This window comes from Macrobrachium nipponense, chromosome 12 (assembly GCF_015104395.2).
Source record: "Macrobrachium nipponense isolate FS-2020 chromosome 12, ASM1510439v2, whole genome shotgun sequence".
NCBI lineage: Eukaryota > Metazoa > Arthropoda > Malacostraca > Decapoda > Palaemonidae > Macrobrachium > Macrobrachium nipponense.
Window position 1 is genome coordinate 75,808,869 of NC_087205.1, and position 24,453 is coordinate 75,833,321.

Sequence of the window (24,453 nt, forward strand, 5' to 3'; positions counted from 1 at the left end):
GAAAATTTGATCTGGTAACGAGCAACGACGGCACGCTTATGAATTATAAGAAAATTAAAAATAAAATAAAAATCTGAGAGACTTAATAATGCAGAAGGACAAAGGTTTTTCCCTGCAGTTCACTTTCTTAGCGGTAAAGCTTCCATTGCTAGAATATGTTTGAAGTTTATTTTGATTTGAATTTTGAATTTCATAATAAATGTTGTATTATCCATTTGACACCTACTTTAAAGTAACAGCTTTCTTAAGCATATGATATGTGTTTTGTTGTACGTTTTCCTTTACTATTTTCCCAATCCCAACTTATATTTCTTTTTTTTTACCTCTAAATTATCTGTATGCTATTTCTTTCTTTAGTGCAAATAACCTGTGTCATTAAATAGCCATGAATGACACCGGTTAACCAAAACATCGGATAATTCAGAAGTATAAGCATCTTGGGGTTTTTATTTATTTATTTTTTTTCTTTACATCAAATAATCATGGTAATCCAACTGGGGCTGAAATTTTAAATGTTTGTGATGAATTAGCAGTTTACTGTATGCAGACAAAGTTATACAAAGTTATAAACTGACGCAATGGAAAAAAGTTTGTGTGACAAAAGTGATAGAGCAAACATGTGTGTGTCCCTGGTCTTCGATGTAATTTCATTTTCTGGTAGATGCTTTTTACTCTTCTTCAGATGGCCCGCCTCTAAGCAAAAAAAAGTTGATTATCTCGTGATCAAACCTGTAAACGTAATATTACGTGAATCTGTTGAAAAGTGCTTAGCCAGAAAAAGGACAAATTATAGGAGGCTACATTAATTTTTTTTATAATTATTATTGAAATTGAAAAAGAAACTAATTCCGGTGTGGATTCATAGATTTAGAGAGAGAGAGAGAGAGAGAGAGAGAGAGAGAGAGAGAGAGAGAGAGAGAGAGAGAAATGAATTTTTGAGCTTGAGAATTAAAGCATCTGCTACTGTATACGTACAGTATCTGTGATATCAATGGAAGAAACAGGAAGTATATGGACTAGTAAAATATATTTATAAAAAACACAGAAAATATCCTAAGATTCTACAGGTATTGACAGCATCCTCTCTGCATGCCTTCGAAGTTTTTTCTCTAAGATTAGAAGAAAGAAACGCTGCTCTCTTATTCCCGAAAACAAAAGCAGAGGGAAAGGAAAGCAACTTCTGACGATCGGTTGCAGGACGTTAAAGCCACGGAAACAATCAACTCAGCGGCTGACTGCTGCTCGTACTCGGTAGTTGTAGACAAATGAATAAACTGAGTGACAGAAGGTGAATGGAGTGGGAAGGTTGCTTCGGCTTCTCGTGGGAGTAGTATCTTACAGAGGATGTGTGAAAAACTGAGAGAGAGAGAGAGAGAGAGAGAGAGAGAGAGAAGAGAGAGAGAGAGAGAGAGAGAGAGAGAAATGGTTTTGTTTGATCTGGTCGTATAATCAACCAACATAGGTTAATTACTCGTTCTTATATCCTTGCCACCTGTACGGGGGTAATACCTTTGGTGCACTGTAGGCTTTACTTATTTTTCTTTGCAGCGTCCCTTCGGTCCCTAGCTGTATCCCCTCTCATTCCTTTTACCTCCATTCGTATTCTCTCTTTTCCATGTTGCTATCCACCCTCTCCTAACAATTGTTTTATGTGCAACTGCGAGGTATTCCTCCTGCTACATTTTTCAGACCTTTCTACTATCAATTTCCGTTTCTGCGCAGAATGACCTCATAGGTTCCAGCGCTTGGCATGGGCCTAAATTCTACATTCCATTCTATTCTGTTTCTGCATTCTTGACCAAGGATATTAATCTTAAAGGCCTGTCCACACCAGGAAACATTGTTTGCAAAACACTTTTCACCGCATATTTGTTTCCCATTCAGAATGGAAAACATTTAGTGTGTTTGTGTGTATATGTATATATACACATGTTTAATGTATTATATACACATGTACAGTGTATATATATATACACGCATGTACATACATGCATATATATATACATATATATTTGTGTGTATGTATGTATGTATGTGTGTATACGTGTATACATGTATATATGTGTCTATTTTCAATTCCGCCAGAAGCAAGTCAGCATGACAGGCTCCTTTTTCTAAAGACTTCCTCATGATCTCTATTTCTTTTCCTTATCCCTCCTCGAGTGCATTAAAATAGCCAAGTAAATACAAAGGCTACTGCACCGACAAACATCCTGCCGACAACTCAGGTCTGGACAGGAAACATTGTTTGCAAACAGTTTGGAAACTGTTTGCAAACAATATTCACAAAATTTGTTTGCAAACAATGTTTTCTTGTGTGGACAGGCCTTAATATTTCTGAATACAGTAGACTATATAGAGATAATATTTTGAAGTGATGCGCAAAATTATTTTCCTCAAAATTGCCTTTAAATATTCTAATGCGTTGTGCAGACTGACACTATTTCCAGTGGCATAGAGGGGAGGTAATGGATACACAATGGACACCTTTAATGAAAGCTCTCTGTCTCCAGTGAAAATGAAGTGTCAGCATGGAATAAAGCAGAAGAATTGCCGGTCATTAGGAAGTTTCCGTATTTTCCTGCTCGATAAAACGTCTACTATCACTTGTGTATCAGCATTTGACTTAATAGCACCTTTTCCTAGTTAAAGCATTTGTCTTGCAGGATTCTTTAAGACGTCAATAGCTTTTTATGTTACTATTGTGAGGTTCTGGAGTTTGGAATAATATTCCCTTTAGCTGACTTTTGTACGTTTTAATTTTATAGAACTTGCTGAATGGCTGCATTCCTGTTATATTACTTTCCAAAAGCTGCATTCCTGTTATGATAATTGCTAAATTGATGTTTGTTGTATTGGAGTTATAAATTGGCCCCCATTACTCGGAAACTGCAAACTAAGCAACATGTTTCATCATTTCAAGCTCAACAGTATTAAACTTCGTAAATTGTCAGTAATATTTCTTACATCCGCACAAGTATTCCTATTTGTGAATTATCACTGATGTTTCTTATTGATAATAACTGTCACTTTGGTTCGTAATTGCACGATAAAGATACTGACTAAAGCAGAATTATCTGCTTTGTATAGATTGAAAGAACTGTTATTCTAAAACTAGAGTTTTATAATCTGTTAATCACACTATTGTGTTTACAATTACTATCTGCTATATATGTTCGCTCTTCGAGATATGACAAAAATCTTCCTGTTTTGATTTCTTTTCATGAATGGTCTGACACTTTCCATTGTCAATAATGGTAACTTGATAATACTTTTTTTTTATCATAAACATATTTGAAGTCGATAAGATGACAGATTTAACCCTTAATGGACGGATACCCGCACATATGTAGTAATAACAGGTTTTGGGTGATGGACGGATTCACTCATGGTGAGTAACAATATTATTCGCCATTGATTTGGGGGAATCGGGCGGGAAAGAGGTGCCATTACTTATATAGCCCATAAATTCAATAATGGCCTACTTTTAGACTAGCTAAAATCAAGAGGCAGGTGGCTTATGAACTTAGTTATGACCTTGATATCAAGGGATCATATACTGCCTCTCTGTATTATGTGATGACTTTTTATAAATTTGCTCATAAATATACAAGGGTTGCTGTCAGATTTAGTTCTTATCTTTTATGATAGTATGTCAGTTATAAACGTAATTTTCCAAAGAAAAGTGCAAAGAAATATTAGAAAAACATGTATAAATCCCAAAAAGTTACTGCATCTTCGTTCTCGTTAAGATTACGTAAATATTTTATGACAAATGTGCTCAGATTTGCCTCTGATTCAATTTCTAATCTGTATTGATATTGTGTGAGCTGTAATTATGATGTTACAAAACACAATAAATTTATTTACTAGAAAAAAACATGTATAACTGGGAAAAATTTGTGCATTTGCATATATTCCAGTTTCCATTGATGTTTTTTTTTTCTTAAATTGTCCGACTTCTAAGGTTCCCCGAACTGGGGTGCTGCATATCGATTTTTTTGCCCCGGTTCTTAATAATGATCTTACTTGCTATGTACCCTGGCTCGGGTAAGCATCTCTTCCCCCAGGGAGAATAACAAACCTAGTGAATTCAATCGAGAGGTTTTAATTGATGGCTTTAGGTGAAAGCTGTAGGGTAAATCTCTCTCTCTCTCTCTCTCTCTCTCTCTCTCTCTCTCTCTCTCTCTCTCTCTCTCTCTCTCAAAACATTAGGCTGAATTTCATGATGGAAGAATTTCATTCAAATATGACTTTTTTTGCCATAGTAAAGACGAGATGATACTGTAGGTTTTTTTTAACCAACGCTTATCTACAGTCTGAGTGTTGTGTTGTCTTCTCTTAGTCTCACGTTTTATAAAATCCTTACAGTTATCTTTTTCAAAAACTATCAATAAAATATAGTAATGAGAAATCATGCCTACAGAACGCAAAAAAGTAAAATGATCATTGTTAGAGAAATTGGAAAAAAAATTTATTACTCCTTTCAAAACACTTACTGATGCACATTATTTATTAATAATCTTTTTATGGAAGTTTTTGACTCCTATAGTAACGGAGCATAAATTTCCTGGAACATGAAAAATGGTAGATGAGGCTAACCTGATGTAAGTTAAGTAGTGGGAGAAAAATCAGGGCAAATGATAAGATGACGTATTGATTTTGCTCGTGTTGTTCGGTGCTATAAAGAAAACTTGTGAGGGTAGACGCACAAGCACTCGCATTTTTCTTTAGATGTTCGTTTGATACTCACATCCATAAGTATAATCTGATATTGCTTGCTTGTCCTCCATTGTACCACGTTATAAGTGATTTCCTCTTGATCATAATTAGATTCCTAGTGCGTGTATTACGAAGGTAAAAAGCAGGCCTTATACTGACACTGTTTTAGAGTCAGATGCGTAGTTTCACATAGTGAATGGAAAATAGTGACATTAATATTCAAGTCGTTATATAATACATTCATCCACTCTCTTCACTGAACGTTACAAGTTGATTTTGCACTTACGTATAGTCTAGGAGCTAAGGTCCTTTGGACTAACCGAGAATGGGCAAAAGCGAGAGTGGTTGTTTCTAGGGTGAAAAAAGTGTGCTAAATCCAAAAATGGGCATCTTATAAGTCCCTGATAGGATATATGCCTGTAAGACGCCATTTACTGTCATAAAGGCCGTGACAGAGTTCCGACCTAATGTTACAAATCAAAGCGGAACTGTCATTAATATTAATGATACCTTCCTATTCTGGCATTATAGTAACAACATTTAATGATTTTTAAATTAATTATTTATGTCCACAATTAACCCTTGAAGCTCAAATGACCTCGAGAGGTCATTTAAAGTCGTCCGATCAAGAAGATGATTTAATGGAACTTGACTGTTACATGAGAAAAGTTAACCAACATGATGAATAACCTACTGATTAAGTTAAAGAGTATTTATAAATGTGAATAGAATAAGTATACTGTTAACCAAAAGAAAAAAACTCAGTCAATTTCACTCTCTTCATTCCCTGAATCCAACGTCTTTTCATCCTCAATCCTACAACAGATGTCTTTTGGTATCTGCTCTCCCTCAAACCAAAGTAAAGTGTATGTGCCATTAAGAACTCGTCATCCACTGTCTTCAGGTTTGAACCAGAGTCAAAATATACAGGGTCTGCTCACGAGGCGGTACTAAAACCCTATCCCCGCCCCTTGTGAAACGTCATCAGTTAGTAAAGGACCATATCTTTATGAAACTATATTTACGATAACATTTTCATAAAACTATTATTGCGATGGCGTTTTTATATATAAATTGTCCTTTTATTGCATGCTGCAGTTTACTGTGTTAAAGTACAAAGAATGCTCTTTCAAATGATATATAGCACATTACAATTACGATTACTTTCAAACCCGCAAGCGCGCACAGAAAAAATTATCTATGCACACAAAAATATGCAATTACTTCATCCGTCAACCTGCATACATTCACGTTTCGTAGCGTATCTGACTAAGGAATGATGATAGAAAGAAACTGAAAAATGGATTAGAAAGCTCATAAAATTTACTATATAATGCATGAATAAAATTGATAGGCGTTCTCAGAAATTTTCGAGGAATTCTAGGTCAAAGACGGACCAAAATTTTTAAATTTTATGTAAATGTTTACCACATTTTTCTTACATAATTTTTCATCTTATTACGTTTTGCCATATACCATGTAAAAGTACAAAGAATGCCCTTTCAATTGGTAGACACATTACAATTACAATTATTTTCAAACCCATAATCGCGCACAGAAAATATTATCTACGCACGCAAAAATTTTAAAAAATTAAGCGTTCGTGGGAGATCTGAAATCTAGCCCTCATCGGATACATCCAGTCAGACTGACGAATAACTTTTTGTACTTTTTTCGAAAATATCATAATAGTTTGAGGCATGCATAATTAATACCTTTATGTATACAGTTTGTGTTATATGTAAACTTATCTGTTCGGAAGTATATTATTTATGTGATATGAAGTGCTAATGAGAAATTTGCTGGAAATGTGTTCCCTGTATCATTTTCTTCATTATTTATTCCTTTGATACCTTATATCGTATATGATGCAATTCTTATACTTTTGATATTGTTTTCTTTTTTGTGGCCAAGTCGTGCAAATGCAACTGTCATTTTTTTACACTGCCTGTATCCACATTTTCTTTGTATTTATTGCATATCGATAAGTATTCACAATAAGATTTGGAAAATATAATTAATCTATCATTCTAACCTTTATCATAAAAAAAGTTGCTTTTCAAAGTGAGGTATGAACACAGGGACAGAACTAAATACATTTCTTAAGAACTATTTAAAATCTTGGTAATATTACTACCTGAAAGAGAGAGAGAGAGAGAGAGAGAGAGAGAGAGAGAGAGAGAGAGAGAGAGAGAGAGAGAGAGAGAGAGTAAGAGATTTGTCATGTTAAAAGAAATGGACTTGAAGAGAATACAGCAAACCAGTATATAGGTAAGTAAATAAATAAGTAAAGAATAAAAATATGAAGAAAGCTCGAGTAGCTATGTGTGTGTTCAGACTGGTATATTTTGTGCAATAAAACAAGGTTTGGTGACTAAATGAGAGAATGGGTATTAAAAAAATCAAACATGTGACCTCTACAGATTTTATCATCTAGATTTTATGAAAAACACCACGCGATATGGATTAAATGTATAAAAACTAAGGGTTCTTTAAGTAATTCAGTGGAGAAACACGGGAGTGTTACTCTTGTGACGTCACAGTATTAGCTCCGCCCCCACTGCTGAGTTGAGCAGACCCTATATACTTTGAATGGTTATTAAAAAACATCAAGCATGTGACCTCTTTACAGGTTTTATCAGATTTTATTAAAAAAAAAACCATGCGATATGGATTAAATATATAAAAACTAAAGCTTCTTTAAGTAATTTAATGGAGAAGAACGGGTAGTGTTAGTCTTCTGACGTCACAGTATCAGCTCCGCCCACACTGCCGAGTTGAGCAGACCCTATTACTTTGACTCTGGTTTGAACGTTGTTGGGATGGGTTTGTTATCATTTGTCCATACTAACGCATTTTCCATGAAGGTCACGAAGTTGAGCATGTTTACTCTCCTTGTGCGTCTTTTCTAGTCTTTTTCGAAGGCTATGATGATATCTAACTTCCTTTGCTATAAAATATACATTACATATTTTCAGAAACAAGATCTCATCTTTGAGCACAGTTGCAACATATTTAATTTTCTCCTGAGCATCAGAGGTTTCACAGCTCCCTAAACCTACATGTTTCCTTTTACATTTTTTCCGAGACCGGTTGCAGAATATACACACAGGTTGAGGAACTCCGGTGTTGGATGTAGTTGGAGATGTTGTATATGTTTTCGATCGCAGTAAAGGCTGCTGATTATCATCTGTCCTCTCTTCATATGTTTCTTTTTCAGGAAGGACCTTGGGTAGTGAAGTGCATCTCTTGTAGCATTTCCTGTGGTAGCCTTATTTCTCACTATGATTTAGAGATTGCAAAGTTTCTCAAACAGAAGCATATTTGGAGGACTTATATTTCTCTTTCCTCACATTTGACGCTCTTTTCGCAGTCTTCCACGTGTTTTCATCAAATTCCTTAACATCACTGTCTTTTGTGTCGGATGTAATATGAAGTATGCAAATGCGTTCCACGGCCTTGCAAGATCCTGGGATTGCTTCTTTGGGAGACTGTGCCATTATGCATTCATCATATTACTCTGAAATGAAAAATAAAAAACTGTAATATTGGATACTGATAAAGAATATTATAATGTACGCAAATGTTTCTGCACTGCGCCCATTTGGTCATGAATTGAAATATAAAAAAATCCAATATATATTTTTTAAAACATTAATAATTCATTTAAAAGTTACAAAATGTTGTTACTATAATGACAGAATAGGAAAGGTATCATTAATTAATGACAGTTCCGCTTTAAGTTGTAACATTTGGTCGGAACTCTGTCACGGCCGTCATGATGGTAAATGGTGTCTTAAAGGTATATGTCCCATCAGGGACTTGTAAGACGCCCATTTTCTTGATTCAGCACACTTTTTTACCCCTAGAAACAACCGCTCTCTCCCTTTTGGCCATTCTTGGTTAGTTCAAAGGACCTTAGCTCTTGGACTATTAATTTATTGGCTGTTTTTAATCGTCAGTTTTTCCCAGCCAAGTGACAAATCTGATATTTTCCAATATTCATTCTTTTTCATAGCTAGTGGAAAAGTTAAATTATTCAAATAACTATTCTAATGACAGCATTACGTTTCCTACTCAGATAAGTTCTTGTGATACTTGATAATCACGCTGCCAATCAAAATGCCCGTGGCATTTTGATTGGCATACTCATGCCTTGAACAGGTAACCGAGTGCAAGAAAGTGATTTAGCATTTGATAACATTCACACAACAATTATTTTAACTGCTTGAAAGGTAATTTGTTTTTGTCTTAACGGAAATCGAGTAATTATGCAAATACATAAAAATCACTTTATTTTTAGACATCATAAATATTTACTTCAATTAAGTTTTCCAGCTAGACCATAAGGAACAATTGCGGAGTATGAGGATTGTCATCAAAATGGACAAAATAGAAAAAGGGAACTTTGAACTATAATACATTTTAGTCCTTTTTTTATACTGAACGTCACGGTGGATGCATCAAAGAATTTATAAAGTTAGTCTGCTTACATTTCATCTACCAGAAACAGAATTCTGTGTCTTAAATGATATTATGATTGTGAATAATTAAATTTTCGTGTACCTGTTATATCTTTGTGATGATGGAATCAATACATTGTGATGACATCAGATTCATTTACGGTCACCTTTAAAATCCTCTATTAATACACAATTATCACTTATTATTTCATGATGCAACACTTTGCATTAGCATTCTAATATATTATATTTCCTAATATCGGTGCTTGCTTGCTCATGCACCAATGTTAAGAATATATTTTTAGCTTTGACTACACATTCCAAACACTGTGATAAAATGTACAACCTATAACTACTTCGAAGACAGGAGATACGATAATGACATTCATCGGAAAGAGTACCCTCATTTGTTACTTTCAGCAGCTTGTATAATACCAGTCAATTTAATCACCGAAGGAATGTCCAGACATCAATTCCTTAGGTGCCCGACAGTTCGGCTCTTGTAGTTCTTAATGGACATTCATTTTTCTGCGCAATAAAGACACTGCTTATATTGACCATTCTGCATTGTGAATAACTGGGAGTTCAAAAATGTAAAGAACAAATTGTCACTGCAGTCGTTGTCACATGATCGCATTTTCCCCTTTTCCCCGGCGAATTTATTCGGCGTCCAACGCATCCACTCAAACCTTTCCTATATTTATTGAGGTGCTCAGTTTGAAGTCGTGTGAGTTCGTTAAGCTGATGATGCCGCACGAACTCGAACGCGTTTATGAAAACCTTTCTCTTTTTCTTTAAAGGTCTTGAGAGCTATCATAGGCTAATAATTCTCAACTTTAATGTGTAATGTCTGTCCTTAAGAAGTTAGAGTTGACACAACAGTCATTGTAATACTAATCATATCAAACACTTATTTTGAACAGTTAACTGACTCTTTATATATTTAGCAGATGAACTGCTGAAGACCCCAGTATAATGAGTTAGAACAAATTTCAGCAATATTAGTTTCCTGAAAAAAAGGATCAACTGTAGTTATGAATAAATCATTCTTCCTTATAGACACAACAATTTACATTAATTCTGTCTTAATTCCTAACTCTACGATGCACATAACATCACTAGCAAATTGTCGAAGTTGATTAGCATGGCTTTTGTGACGCCAGTTTTGTAACGAAATGACTGGCGAACCAAAAACTTCCAGATTTATATACATATTTTATTAAATGCTCTTCAGTAATCGGCGATAAAAATAATAACTAATGATCTGTCATAAAGCTTATTAAGTTGCTTAGTAATCGCTATGAGATAACGATATGTTAGACAAAATAACCTTGTAGATCTAGGTAATTTAGTTATATTATCCTTCAGTAATTCCCCTAAAACGTTGCTTTATATTGGTTAAATTCAGGGTTTGAATGTGACTCAAAAAGGGAATCCGAAAATGTAAGCTTGTTTTGTTGCACTGTTTAAGGGTTGAATATTATAGTATTTAAAAGATCCCTAAACGAATTTTGCACTTTATATATTTACGCTAAACCTATATGTATAAATGTCTGAATATTTTTGTTGATGTATTTATATCGTAAAATACGTATGTGATTTGATGGTTTTAAGAACGATACGTTATGAAACTGCCATCATCTGTCTGAAGTTGACTGGGAAATTAATGCTGCATGATGATTTATTAGCACACGAGGTAAGTTATAAGAGAGAGGGTGTTATTGATGAGGAATGGCGAGGGGTGGTAATGAATACACAATACCACTGTTACAGAATTAAAACTGATGTGGTGCTGTGGCGGCTGATTGAAATTCATAATAGGTATAGTCACGCTATTATGTAATATATCATGCAGTTACCAAATATGTTTAATATTCATTAGGAGAGAGAGAGAGAGAGAGAGAGAGAGAGAGAGAGAGAGAGAGAGAGAGAGAGCTGAATAAGAGTGATGCAGCTACTATCCATTTCAGACCCGATGTGGCATCGTTTTTTCGGGAATATCTTCAAGGCTCATAGTCGGACAGTGATGACATTCTAACACAATGTTTACAACACCCGGTCGTAATTTATAATGTTATAGGATTTAGTCAAATTTATATAATTTATGCCTTTACTCCTATGATTTTAAGTTGTAGTCAGTCAGAACCCAAACACCTGAGCACAGGTTCGGATAAGTAGACCTACCGCCCTCCCCTTCACCAGTTCCCTCCTTCCCCCACCAACAAGCTCCCATCATCTCCCTCGCAAACCCATCCTTCTGTCACACAACTCCCCCTCCTCCTTCATTATATTCTCCCACCCCCTTCCTCTCTCTCCTCTCTCCTCTCTCTCTCTCTCGCTCTCTCTCTCTCTCTCTCTCTCTCTCTCTCTCTCAATTGCACACAGGGAGATTTATAGTCTCACACATAGTTATTCTATAGTAATTTTGTTTAATAGTATAAGAATAGAAATGTTGGGTGTAGTAATGAATCTATGGTTAATGGACATGACTGTTTTGGTTCGGTTAGCAGTTTTGAATACAGTATTTGAGCAATTTACTGTAAATGTTCACTGGCATGTGATCGCAGAAAGTGGTTTGTCGCTGGGTGCTGAAGGCCAATTTGCTTGGATGCGCCAATGGGTGCAAACTTGTAATTGCACTCCGACTTTTTAATATGCCCAACTAAGAGAGGACCAGTTGGTTATGTGTGTGACTACCGATCTCAAAGCGCAGGTTCGATTCCCTGCTCTGCCAACAAGGAATCAGAGGAATTTATTTCTGGTGATAGAAATTCATTTTTCGATGTGGTTCGGATCCCACAATAAGCTGTAGGTCCCGTTGGTAGGTAACCAATTGGTTCCTAGCCACTTAAAAATATCTAATCCTTCGGGCCAGCCCTAGGAGAGCTGTTAATCAGCTCAGTGGTCTATGTAAACTAAGATATTCTTAAACACTTTATGAAAAGCCTTATGCAACAAATTTCACAACAGTGACAGTGTTCAGTGAAATTATAATGCTATTAGCATCATGGTAACTATCATTAAACCAAGGTGTTCCTAAGTAGTCGGGTTTTCCCCCTACTCGACTTCACATTCGGGAAGGTGCCGTTCGGCGAGCCATGAAGTTTAAGGAGGATTACTGGTGACTGGTCCTCTAACAATATTCACGACACTGTGGAGCCCGTCATTGTCGCATCTGCCTGCGATGTTGAGGACGAGCTATTCCTTGACAGCGATGACGGTTAAAATTAAATCTATTAATTCGTGTGTGTATCATGATTAATTCTATAACTAATATTGATTATTTTACAGTTTTACTGACACCATCTAATTGTAGAATATTTATGCCCATTGCACAATATCTCATCACATTATATGACCAATAGAACGACAGGTACAGAAAAACGGCCATACACATACTTGCAATCTAAGATCATAAATATAATTTCCCTCGACATTCTTAGGCAACATAGTATAATGAGGATGAACGCCGTAGTGGAGCTCATTAACAAAACCCACTCAACTCATTGTTGGGATATACACATTTGAGTTATGATGTGGCAAAATCATGCCATATAATAATGTACTATGTATGTATTTATATTTTCCAGTGCGTTTTGTGTGTTCGGACGAGAGAGAGAGAGAGAGAGAGAGAGAGAGAGAGAGAGAGAGAGAGAATTGGAGGGGGGGAAGAGGAGGGAAGAGAGGTGTGATAGAAGGCTGGGTGTGCGAGGGGGATGGTGGGTGCTTGTCAGGGGCGGGGGCGGGGGGGGGGGTCTAGGAGGGAACTGACGAAGGGGAGGGCGGTAAGTCGACTTAATCGAACCTGTGCTCAGGTGTTTGGGTTCTGACGGACAACTTAAAATCATAAGAGTAAACTCCTAAAGTATATAAATTTGACTAACCCCTATAACATTACAAATTACGGCCGGGTGTTGTAAACATTGTATTAGAATGTCGTCACTGTGAAAAACGATGCCACATCGAGTCTGAAATGGATAGCAGTAGCCATAATCGCTTTGAATAAGAAACGTTCAAGCCCAAACTACTATTAACATTTTAATCAACTGGTTAGAATAAGGAAATTCAATGAAACATAAAATACTGAAAAGTTCTAAATAGAATTGTAAAGATGATCTCGCTTAATAGTTAGTTTCCCGAAGCATTACGAATACAAAGTGGATATAAAAGAGCCCGTGACTATGTTGCTTCACGTGCAGCGTAATTCCTTGTTTTATGCCTTTCAGCGGCTTCCTTTGACGTCCATTGTATCAAAAGGAAGGGCAATACTTGAGGAATTTTCTCTTTTATGAGATGAAAAACAAGAAGTTAAGTGACGTTTAAGATATAGTTTATTTTTTTTTCATTGCAAGCTTCTTTGTTTTATTTTGTATGAGGTAATTTTTTTTTATTGTATGCTTCATTTTTTTATATGATTCATTTCTTTTCATTGCATGCTTCATTGTTTTGTTTCTATTTATTTGAAAATCCGTTTAGAACGACGGCTAATGCAAAAGGTCATTAACCACATGTAAAAGTACCCTATATGCTTGTTAAAATTATATCTGATTTAACTTTGACTCTTTCTTTCAGAAGGGCAAGTGGTCTACAGAACTGTGCATATGTGTAAGTGTTTATTTTTTATATTAGTCCATTTATTTCGCGGGAATGTATTGAGACAATTGTCCATGAGTCAGTGACCAGAGGTGTTAATTTTCCGTGGTGACCCGAGATTGATTATCATGTATCTTTTTTTGGAGAACCGGTTGCTAGTACCTTGTTGTCTACTAGAACTCTCAAGAGATAAAATTACTGATCTCAGTTAGAGGTGAAGTTACTGATCTCAGTTAGAGGTGATTTCCATAGATTGTTTGTTCACTGTTTTGAACGTTTCGGGGGAAAGTGCCACCAGTAAATTTGTGATAGTTATTTGCATGGTTTGGCGTAAAATTTATAGGAAGTGAATCTTCAGCTTTTACTCAGGTATTGATAGCTACCAGGAAACTGATTTCTTATGTAAGCGTATAGGTCGGTACCCATAATGTCGATCGACATCGTAGATTATGCCTTCAACTTACCGGGTTCTTTCTTTTCAATTGCTTCGGCGGTCATTTATCGAAGATCGAGCAAGCGCTGACAGTGTTGCCATATGGTTATTTCATTTTCACTTAAACCAGATGCTGAAAACTTCTAGCTTCGAGTTTTTCAATATAATAACTGAGTGTTATTTTGTTCCCAAATTTCGCCCCATCTTTTTCGCTGAGAAGCCCCCCCCCCCAAAAAAAAAAAAAAAAAAACCCCCCCCCCAAAAAAAAAAAAAAAAAAAAAATAAGGCTTAAATAAATAAATAAATGTAGAAAACAGATACGTTCGTTACGGAAATTTGTTCTTGGACTATTTTTGTGCAGAGGGGAAAAGTTAGTTTATTGTGAGAAGAAAATATAAGATACATAGGTTGCACTTAGTCAAGTTTATCACGTACGCATTAATTTGATAAATTTTATATCGTTTATAATACACGTGTTTAATCATGTATAGTATATATATATATATATATATACATATAGATATATATATATATATATATATATATATCTATATATATATATATATAAAACAAACTAAACGCGGCCATGAAGAAAAGCAGGAAAAACTAAATAGTAAATTTACTTGTTATTTTCGTATTTCCTTGCTATAAACAGGAGTTGTTCCTCAACACATCTTTGCAAATATATATGAAGAGTATTCCATTTCGCCTTTCCTTGAGATTTATTTTGTTTTTTATTCATGTGTTAGATTTGATATTCATCCTTTTGCACACTACCTACTTATTAATTATTTGGGATTTCTTGGGTACACCTATTTTTTTTTTTGTTTTGTGCGTGGAGAGCACAATGCTCACTGCCTTATTCATACTTTAGCTGATGAATTTTTGATGCATCCTGGTGCAGAAAACTTCCGCAACAGCACACCTCTTACTCTTATATACAAGACTCAAGAGCAGCACAGTGAATCCCCATACACAGGCTGTGCCATTCACACAAACCTGCAAGCTTTGCACATTTCCTTGGTACCAGAACCTTCCCTTTCATGTAACTACCTCTTTCACATCATCCATTCACAGGTTTTCAGGGTCTTCCTCTCCTCTAACACCTCCGCATTGTATACTGTTCGAAAATGTATCGTCGCCCATTCTCTACACATGGTGGCAAGTTCTTGTAACACTGGTCCACTCTTTCACCTCGCCGAGCTTTTTACAACTTCCCAATATCTCTGCTCATCGCAGCCTCTCATTTCTGCCATATACCCTACACAAACGAATGCATCTCAACAGCTTTTTTTTATACTTTATTAGGAAAGGAGAATCGACTTAATAACCTTTCATGCTACTCTGACTACTAAGGCACTCCAAACCTGTCCCCAGTCAGGTGCACTCACCTGTTACCTTCTTTGCTTAAGTTCTACTGTGTATTATGTCTTCTGAGCTTATCCTTATCTGTTTATTTACTTCCAAATACCTATCAAAACCATACTTACTCCAAAATATCTATAAAAAGCAATTGCTTCTGTTCATACTCAATCCATATTGACATTCACTGTTCCATATTCCAGGTTTCCATTCACTCTCATAACCTTGCTTTGACTTATGTGTTTTCACAGCTTTCGCATAAATATTTCCAAACTCCATAGAAACCGCCGTTCCTCTTCCTTTGACCCTATCTGAATTATATCATCTGCAAGTATCAACCATTCCACGCTTCATTCATAGTTCATTTTTATATTCCACGTACGTCTACTGTCCATGTTCTGACTCTTCGCTCAACTCCATCCATAAATATAGTGTAAAACAAGGCATTTTTCCACCATAAAAGTTTTAATTTCTCTCATCTGCTTCTATTCTGTGCTATACATTCTCAGTACTTTTATTGAATCTATCATAAGAATGTAGGTCCGTGTATGCTACTTACAGCTTTTTCCTTGCAAAATGTCTTACACAATTGTTAAATCAAACTCATCATCCACACACATTCTCCGTTTTCAAAACCTGCTCTGTTCTTTCCCGATCCATCTTACTGTCATGTCTCATTTCTTATTAGATTCCTACAATACACTTTACAAAGAACTATTTTATGTCGGTAATCCATATAGTCGTCTTTATCTTCTATCTTTATACAGTGGAACAATTATTCTTCTCATCCCATTTCTTCAGAACCTTTCACTCATCCGTACATAGCCTTCAAACTCTGGTCAGGTACTGTTACAGAATCACCACCGTACCCTTGGACGTCACTAATTTGTCTTGTGAACCCGCTAACTCCTGGCATCCTTTATTTCCATTCTTAGTTGCCGCCCATCACGCATCCTCAGCAGTCACTTGCATAAGCATATTCAAACTTACTGAAATCTTATCCATTTCTCTGTATACTATATTTAAAAGATCCTCAGAATAGTTACTCGCGTGACTCAAGACTATAGACAACTTCACTCTCCATTAACTCAAGACTACAGGCAACTTCGAAGAGTATGTCCATTTGTAAATTTTTTTTCTGAAGCCTATTTCTTGATTGATATTTCTCTATACATTTACAGGCACGAGCTATCTCAAGTCTTTTTAAGTTATTCTACGAGTTCTCATGAACTTGCCTTCGACTTTTCCCAGTACACTTTATACAGAACTCGGCTAATTGTGAGATTAGCTTTAGGCTACTAACACCTAAACCTTCGTAACCCTGAGGGCACATAAAATCATGAGAATGGCTGGAGCCGTCACCTATAGAGTTGCACAAAAATCGACGGGAAATTGTAATGATGTTACTGAAGATGTACCGTGAAAAAAGTTACTACGTGGCTTTCTTAGAATGTAATTCGATCGATTCGAATATTTTTGGCACAGTAAATCTTAATAATTGTTTTTAGGATAGATATTAGGAACAATCGATCAAACTTTCCGTAAGGTATTCAGTGCCTGTAAAAGTTCTTTTATACTCAGTTTTGCGTTCCAATGCTGTTCTTGGCTTAGCGATGATTACATTTGTTATCATAGGGAAACTTCCCTCTTCAAGGAGACACACATCTAACCTCGAAGTGTCTTTTACGCGTAACATTTCCATTTAAAATTAAAATTTGTGTCAATAGGAACTGCATGTATATACATACATACACACTCATATATTTTGTGTATAAATCAGTGTATATATATATATTATATATATTATATATATAGTGTATAAGTATTATTTATAATATATATAATATATATATATATTAATAATATAATTATATATAATATATATTATATTTATATATAACATATAGTATATATATTATATTATATAAAATATAAATATATATATAATATATAATATAATATATTATATATACTACATATATACAAACATACAGACATACATATATATTTACACACACACATGCACACACACACACACACACACACATATATATATATATATATATATATATATATATATATATATATATATATATATATATATATATATATATAAATATATATATATATATATATATATATATATATATATATATATATATATATATATATATACTATGTGTGTGTGTGTATGTATAATGTCTTTTTTGAGACCTTTCCTAATGCTCTTTCCTATATGATAAAATAAGACAGTATGTTTTGTGTGACTTAGGTTTTTGTAAATGATAAAGACTTAAGTAAGAGGAAATGATAATGGTCTCCTCCTCTGATAACCTAGACTTGTTTTTGGTCATTAACATGTCATTTAAAGTAAAACTCCAAATATTTCTAAGGAGTACACAAATGATAGATATTTTTAACCGCATTAATCATTCATTTTATTTGTATCAGTAGGTAGCGTCTTTGTCGTAATACTTTATTTTTTCACGTTTTACGAGTCTTTATATATTATTTTTCTCAAGACGCAACACTGGAAGAAATGCATTCCACTTGGTACAAAATGTGGATAAATTAAAATACAACCTAGATTTTTTATGGTGCCATCGTCTGAATACGATTTCGTTTTCAGCTCGAGAGGAACTACACTTCTTCTGTCGCGATTTTATATTCATTGCATCCAATTTCTGCTCACACTATCTTCTTCAAGATATGCAGAACAATTTATCGTTCTGAACGTTAGCCTGTTCGTAAGTGGAGCTTGAAATAAATTGCATTTTGAAACTGAGTAAAAGGCTGTTGAAGTTTTTTCTTCACATATTTTGATACACGTTTTTTCATATTATGCTTTATTTTAATGTAGTTGTCTTTACACCTTTACCTTCTTCAAACCTACCCATTTATTCATTTGCAGAAAAATACATGTTTATACATATTAATTACCTACCCATAATGAAGCATATATTTAAACATTTTGCATTTGTTTTTATTTTTGTTCAGTGGCAGAGATTGTTGAAGTTCAGTACTTGGCGTTAGATGTATTTGTGAATAAAGAATATATCCTATATATATATTTATACCTCCGAATTCACTTAACTTAAATAAAATTAGATATTTCAAATTCGGTGTCGTTTCATCAAAGTATGGCAGTCTTTTTTTCCCCAAGTGTGGTCTCGAAACATTATCACCAAAAGGGACGCTCAAATATCTTTTCAGTATGTCGCACAACAAATCCTCTTTTTTTCGACGCTTGTAAACATTTGTTTAACATTTGTCCTCTCGGTACATTTGGTCCGTGTATCAAAATACAGAGGTCTGTGGAAATCCAGAATTCTTTTATGTATTGGAAACTCGGGATCCGCTGGAATTCATTACTGGAAATGCTAGATACACTGAAATGTTTTTGACTGGCATGATAATGTGGACAGTAAAAATGTTGGTTTCTCTCTGATACTCGTCCCTTTTTTTTACGTTACGTTTTTCGTATGGTGTCTGCGAGTGAGAATGAGATATTTTTGGTAATTATCATGATGAAGGGAGGACTAACCTCTAGAAAGGACAGTCACGTAAAGACAGTAAATCTTCTTGAAGACAAGGTAAAAAGAAAAACTATGGAAGATCGCACAAATAGGAAATATTACTTTGAATATCAGTTTTTAGAGTCGGCTTAGCTCCCTGTTATATTGTATCGCACTTTGTTAATTCACATCGCACTGAGTGATTTCATAAAAGTCAGTACAATTTTCATTCGACGGATGCTCTTGAGTCACTTAGATGAGTAACTTACAACACAGAATATTAAATGTACGTTGTCTTCCTGTGACAGAATAATTTGGTTATACTTACAACAGATTAAAAATTCAAGAGATTGTCAGTAAATCTTTATTTCACACAGTCCAGATAAATCTTATCTGATCTTGCCCTATGGCAAGCGGCTAATGATATGTTTGGTACACATTCATTGCTGAATTGACTTGCAGGCATACCAACCTTCTTTTATACAGGTGTGGGACCGACATCAAGCGATTATTATATAGAAAGTGAAGTGAAATGATGTAATTCGGTTCTTTACACCTGGGTTTTCGTTTTCTCAAGTCATTTAAATGTTACAATGAACAATTATTTTCAGTTGTTCTTTTATTTTGTCGAGAGGGGGAGATCGAAGAAAAGAGGAAAGATTGCGTCTGTATGTGTGTCTGCATGTCTTTATCATTTATTATGTAGATAAGACATCACCCTTTAATTCAATATTAGAATTTTAATTATAATATCAGACTAGAATCAGTTTTAATGCGTCTGTGACAGGACGGGTTAACAGTTTGCTGTTACTGGAGATAGACAGTGATACTGACCATTTTTTAAGGATCCATAGTGAGATTTGTGGCTTAAAGTTTTGTGAAAAGTTTTACTTAAATAACTGTTCTCTTTCATATTTTGTAAAAATCTACAACACACTCCGCCACTAAGAAGCCGACAGAACGTGAAAATGAAACACGAAAAGTATTTATTTTAATTTTCGTATGTGAAACAAGGCTCTATTTGACAGTAATTTTAGCACGTATTAATTTATTTGATGTACTGAATTTAGGCTATGTTTCTGTTCTGTTATTTTGCGTTTCCACTTATAACTGAGTGTATAAGAATGTGTTTAATTAATTTGTGCCCTTTTTATTTGATCCTTGTTGTTAGGGTAAGTACAGGGTGGGGCAGAACCAATTGAGCAGTTTTGAGGAGATATAACAAAGTAATGGAGGTACATAGAGAAGAAAGTGTATTATTCTCGAGGTTAGCATAACATACCATTTACAATCCTTATGTTCTGAAAATAATGTCAGCAAGATGGCGGCCGTTAGCTGCAACACACTGTTGGAGTCGTTCTCTGAAGTTTTCTACAGCACGTTCACACATACTGCGGGGTATGGCGTTAACTTCTTCAATAGTCCGCTCCCTTAGCTGTGGTAGGGTGTGAGGGCGACTTTTGAACACTTTCTTTCAGATGTCCCCAAAGAAAGAAGTCGCAAAAGCTCAAATCAGGTGACCGCGCAGGCCATCCTAAATCACCCCTTAGAGACAGCAGGCGTCCGGGAAACATGTTTCTCAAAACATTGAGTGAAATTCAGACTGTGTGAGCTGTAGCCCCATCCTGCTGAAACCACATGTCCCCCAAGCCTTCATTTTCAATAATCTCTTCCATTCTAGGTTGCATGAAATTTTGCAACATTGCAACATAGCCTTCGGCATTCACGGTCACGGTCACTCCGTCCTCCTCAAAGAAGTATGGGCCTATCACTCCAAATTTTGAGATTGCACACCAAACCGTAAGCTTAGGGGAATGTAGCGGTCTTTCCTGGATGATTTGGGTGTTATGTTCAGCCCAATAGCGGAAATTTTGCTTATTTACAGCCCCACAGAGGTGAAAATGTGCTTCATCACTACTGAAGAATGCTGCCTCGGGAACAATCTTTTCAAGCATGTTCTCACACAGATTTTGGCGATTGGCAAAGTCTGCTTGGTTCAGTTCTTGAGCCATCATCATTTTGTAAGGATGGAAATTCAAATCCGTAAGCAGAATCCTCCTCAAACTGCGTGAGGAGATTTGCAAAGCTACAGCATGCCTTCATCCAGAACGTCTTGGCGACTGGATGATTGCTGCTCTCACCCTCTCGACATTTTCTGGTGTTCTGATGGACCTGCGTCGGCCATGTGTATCTATTCTTAGTGTGCTACCAGTTGCCTCCAACTGCCTAACCCAGGACCGAATTGTGTTCGCCTGAGGAACAGCATTGTTGCGTGGAATATTGAACCGTCGCCGAAAAGCTCTCTGCGTTGCAATCACAGATTGATTGTTCTCAAAATATGCGCGCACAGCAAAACCACGATGTACTCCTGTCCACACCATGTCGGCTACTGAAATGGGGATGTCTGAGGAGGGCAACAACACCACCCTCCCCCCACTCCCCTCCCTTCCCCTCGAGCATTGACTCTAGTAAACTGCTCAATTGGTTCTGCCCCACCCTGTAGTACTAAGTATGAGTATTAATTGCGAAGACGACTCCACGTTAAGTTAGGAATAAATCGTTTACAACTTATGGGTGAAGGGGAAATCTTGCACACGTCCCGAGTAAGCTAGAGGTCCTATCACGCCTTGTATTTTATATATTCTTCTATCCGCAACACGTTTATTAGGCTTGAATCATGGACAAAGAAAGACTGATAAAAGACCAGAGAGTCTGGGAACATGTACATTAATGCCCAAATCTAATGCGGTATGGTTCTTTTTGCATCGTCCAACTTAAAGCTGCTGTAACTAGTACAAACAAACAATCATGATTAAGAAAATACTTAGTCCATAGTTATGGTTAAGGTTAATGCACAAATATATAATGTTTGGTAATGTGATACAGTTTTTATAATGAGTTTGCCTAAATAAATTCTTCCCATTTCTCAAGTTTCTAATCTCCCATCTCCTTCGCTTGTCGCATCGCATCGTCACTCACTCCAATTACACTCTGGGATCCTTTTTTGCTTTGCATTTCTTTCGAGGAACGTTTTGGGGACTTCACTCACTCAAATATTCTGTAACATGAGTTGGGCAAGAAAAAGTTTTGTTACTTTTACGTGAATAGTGAAGAAAATTTCATTTCTGCGTCATGGAAGAATGCGTGAAAGTATTGGGCTTGTCAATCTAGAAAATGGGCAGAGAGGATGGATGTTTATTTGCATTTTATATACATATACTTGCATGTTTCTTTGTAGTACGTAGGTTGGTGGGACGGGTAACGTTATACCCATATGTCGGCCACGTTCAACGAAAACAAAAAGGATTTGCTTGTGCTCACGCTTTTGTATTGTCATAGGTGCAAAATATGCAAAGCTACTAAAAAATACATCATGTTTGACGTTGAATATCCGGGAATGGTTTAATGTAGCTTGTTAATTTCTACCTGAATCAAAATGTTTTAAAGTAATTTAACCACTATTCAGTTAAAGATTATTTTGACAATTTTTACTATATTGCTCTGAGTAATTAATGTACGATTAGTCACCAAGCAGCGTATTGGAGAATCTATCAGTATTTATACGACACCCAGTGGATAACTATAAGTAACCTTACTTGAAACTGGGAAAATAGTTGTAAAGCAGCACTTCGACGCCCAAGATGTAAATTGAAAGTATTGCACAGCTGAAGACAAATACCGATACGAGTGACGTGTCATCCTGCTTTGTGCAGACCTAAGATCAGTGATTCCCAACCTTTATACCTGCAAGGAACCCCTGATACAATTTTTCATATCCTTGGGAACCTTTATCTACAGGCTATATATATATATATATAATATATATATATATATATATCATATATATAAATATATATATATATATTTATATACATACACACACACACACACACACACACACACACACATATATATATATATATATATATATATATATATATATATTACTTAATGTAATCATATAATATATACCACTGTTAATCGAGCTGTGTAAATTCTGATCAGCATCATTTGCAATACATATTTATTTCAAGACTTCTTGCGGAACCCCTGATGATGGAATGAGGAACCACAGGGTTCCAAGGAACCCTGGTTGGGGATCGCTGCCTTAGATGGATGTGGAGGCGAAGTTCTCCGGGGAGCAAATGACTGGGTTCACTTTTAACTAGAATGAGGTTCCCCAGACCTCCGAAAGAACAGATTCTCTAATGAATACTTTGTGTCGCGGCAGTCTTATCGACTTCTTGGAGCTTCCAGATTTCTTCGCTCTCACGGATCAGTCTCCAAATAGATTAGGTGTCAGTGAATAGACGTGCAGTTTATTTTTTAAATGCTACCCCTTGGAAGCAACAAAAGCATTAAATGGAAATTGGACGAAACTGATCAGAAAAAGAAAATACAGTTTAACTTTTCTTGTGTCACAGATGAAACAAACCCTGAAAGATTCAATTCCGTCTGCATACCTAATGAAATCTCGTGAATGTAATAATCCTTTCAGTTGAACAGATAATTCCAAGCAATGGTATAAATAAGACCTGACAGAGTTGCAATAAAATGAATATAGTTAAAATGAGATAGTTTTTGGTAACTTAATTTTGTTAGATTTTCTTTCTCTCACAGTTTGCTCAAATAAAGAATTCACACAATCTCTTCGAAAGCTCTCAAAGTAAATCGGCAACGTAGTCGATTTGATGTACGATATTTTATTAACAGAGAGAAGTAATTGGATTTTCTCAAGGTTAATCATTTCAACAAGAAATTTTAAGGACAATGTGGGAAGATCTTTCATAACTATAGGATTTTGTCCGTAAACGTGTAATATATTATAAGTCTTCTGGAAAAGAAAACTGTTGAGTAGGCTTTGTCCGTCTGTCCACACTTTCTTTTTTCCGCACTATTCTGTCTGCCCTCAGATCTTAACTGCTGAGGCTAGAGGGCTGCAAATTGTTACGTTGATCATCCACCCTCCACTCATCAAACATACCAAATTTCAGCCCTCTATTCTGAGGCTAATGTTAGCCATGATCGTTCGTCTGGCACCGCCATAAGTGCCAACAGCACAGGCCACTGCTGAGATCGGCGCATTTTTCACTTTTTAGTCATTGTTATAGAGTAGGAAATTAAAGTGAATAATCAAAGATTTTTTCAGCTTCACTTTGGCGCACTTGAAGGCTTAACTCGCATTCCTGAATAAGGCATTTGTTTTGCAGGACTTTGTGGTTCATGATATAGTCTTTATTCTAATTTTAGCTGACGGTCCCGAACCTTATTTCATGTAATTTATTACTTGGGTAAGAAAACAGATCTCGAAAAACAAAACAGTTGAGAAGAGAGAATAGAGAGAGAGTAGAGAGGCGAGAGAGAG

At 35.7% G+C, this 24,453-nt stretch overlaps 1 long non-coding RNA gene across 1 annotated transcript in view; it reads left to right on the top strand.

Moving 5' to 3' along the window:
* LOC135225025 (uncharacterized) overlaps nucleotides 1–24,453 on the top strand; it is a 329,201-nt gene that overhangs the window by 176,176 nt on the left and 128,572 nt on the right. Inside the window, exon 3 of the long non-coding RNA XR_010316881.1 lies at nucleotides 13,758–13,790. This is a non-coding gene — a long non-coding RNA (uncharacterized LOC135225025). The remainder of the gene's footprint in view (nucleotides 1–13,757; nucleotides 13,791–24,453) is intronic.